The sequence below is a fragment of the Charadrius vociferus genome, unplaced genomic scaffold, assembly GCF_000708025.1.
Source record: "Charadrius vociferus isolate BGI_N301 unplaced genomic scaffold, ASM70802v2 scaffold57, whole genome shotgun sequence".
Classification (NCBI taxonomy): Eukaryota; Metazoa; Chordata; class Aves; order Charadriiformes; family Charadriidae; genus Charadrius; species Charadrius vociferus.
The window spans coordinates 34,972-37,486 of NW_009649172.1; positions in this window are offsets into that span (position 1 = coordinate 34,972).

A 2,515-nucleotide genomic window follows, 5' to 3' on the forward strand; every position below is an offset into this window, starting at 1 on the left:
CGGCGGAGGGCTGCGAGCGCCCGGGGACTCCGTGCTCCTCTCCTGCCACGGATCCGGCTTTGACTTCCAGAATCATTATGTTCGGTGGTACCGTCAGGCACCCGGTGGCAATGTTGAGTGGGTGTCCTGGATAAGCCATTTTTCATCAAAGGTTCAATTCGGGCCAGCTGTGGAGGGTCGAGCCACAGCCTCCCGGGACAATTCCCAGTCCCAGGCATCTCTCCACCTGCACCTGCTGCATCGTGGGGACTGTGCCCACTACTTCTGTGCTGTTCACACGGAGGCAGGAAATCCTGCTGAGCTTGAACACAAACCTCCTGCCGAGGTCCCAACTCTGGGCCTCGAAGGTGGAAGGACTGTGTGTCCCCTTGATGTTCAGGGTTGCTCCCAGAGTGTCGTATGCTCATAGCGTACAGTTTTCAAATATTTGATTCTGATAGGGACGTACTACCTTTTTCTGTGTCACGTAAACATCGTTTCCTCTCCCACTCCGGAATTCCTTCTCCTTTAGGAAACAAGTTTTGCTATTTCCTTTGGTTCTGTGTAGTACAGATACACCCAGTCATGGCCCAAATGGCGAGCCCTGATCTGCTTTTGGGAATGGCTTAGGTCGACGCAGTCCAGCCCACAAGATTTTCTGCCTGAGGGGTGAGCAGAGAAAAGATGGCAAGTCACTTGGGAGCACACAGAGAGTACAGGGAAGTCGTGTTTCTCTCCCACATCAGACATTAAAATGGGAGGAAGAGCTTGTCAGCATGGGCGTTTGCAGCTGCTGGATCCCAGACATCAGAAGCAGAAGCCCAGGAGAGTGGTGGAGTAGGTGAAGTGATTGCTTGAGTTGTTCCTGCCTGTTCCTCCTTGTCTCCTGGGGTTGCAGGTGTCCTTACTCAGGTGCAGACAGAGTCCTCTGGCCCCACAGTAGGGAAGGTCTCCCCGTCTCTCACGCTTAACTGCCACATTTCTGGTGTCCCCACCACTGACAGCATCTACGCTTGCTACTGGATCCGTCAGACTCCTGGGAGAGACCTGCAGTGTTGCAGTCCCCACCACTGACAGCATCTACGCTTGCTACTGGATCCGTCAGACTCCTGGGAGAGACCTGCAGTGTTGCAGTGTCCTTTCACAGGACTCCAGCACATTGCTTCATCCTTCCAGACCCAAGTCACCAGCTCTGCAGACCCCTGCAGGAACCAGCTGTCTCTGGAAGTGTTCTTGGCATCAGCTGCAGACACAGCCACCTATTTCTGTAGCACCAGAGAGCTGGAAAAGGGTACAGTACATGAATCACAGGCAGTGCCAGGGCAGAACTGGAAGGAAGGGGGTTAAATCCAGCCAGGTGTGTTGTGGCTGCTGCAAGGCAAGGTTCTGAGATTTGGGTGGGGTTTTTTGTTATGAAGACGAACAATGAGTGTTATGGAACTAAAATATGATCATGGAAAGCCAGAGCTGAACTGAGTTTTGAAACCAGGGAGCCCCAGAGTAGTGTAACAGCAGGAGCTGAGCTGCAGAGCGTCTTTTCCCCAGACCGTGGTGAATATTCTCGTTGTGTTGTTAGTGTTGGCTCGATGTGCATCTATGCTCATGTGTGTACACTGAGGGCCAGCATGGATATTTCTGAGGAATGGCAACAATCAGGATATGGGCTTGGGACCAGAGGGAACCTGGCATGTCCTACCAGGCTGGTCCACCTCCAAGTGTCCCTGGCCCTGTATCCTCCTACTTTCCCCAGCCTCAAGCCTCCAGGTTCTATGGGTTCCTCTGCAGCTCCCTTTCCCACCCATGTCCTGTGGATCCCCTTCCAAAGGGCCATGGTGGAGCACCCATGAAAAGAGAGGGGAGGGGAAGGATTGGGACACTTTGTGTGGAGGGGCAGTGTTCCCCAAAATGGTGGTACTCATCAAGACAGTGAGACTGTGTCAGGTCTCCAGAGGTGTCCCATCCTGTGGTGGCAGGGGGAGCTCAGGATTCCTCTTCAGCTTCTTCTTCCCCTCCAGTCCCCACCTCTCGCCTTCACTGTTGCCATAGAGCGAGGGAGGGACCAGGAGGGACTCGACTGACTGCAGTGACAGAGGCACAGGCAGGGAAGATGTGGGCAGAGCTGTTGTGCTGGCAGAGAGAAGGTGGAGAGAGGGGAGAGAGAGCGGGCCTGGCCACGTGGACTGCCCTGTGCATGGGGTTATTGCCCATCATAGGTAAGTGAAAGGAAGGGGTGATGCCTCCCCGGAACTGAGCATGCCCTTGTGCTCTGCATAGCTCTGTGGAGCTGTGCTGACCGCTTGCAGCCTGACCAGACCCACACCTCTCCCATCCCTGCAGAGCACAGTGGGAATAGCCCTCCTCCTCTTCTAGCCGTGAGTTAGGCACCTCCACCCAGCGTGTCTCCTCTGCAGTGTGGGGACAGGCAGGCCCCACTTGCATGTGAGAAGTCCTTGTCCGTCCCGTGTTCATTCAGAACGGTTGCACGGACAGGACAGTGGGTTCCTCACCATTCCAGGTTCTCAAAGACAAAGGGATT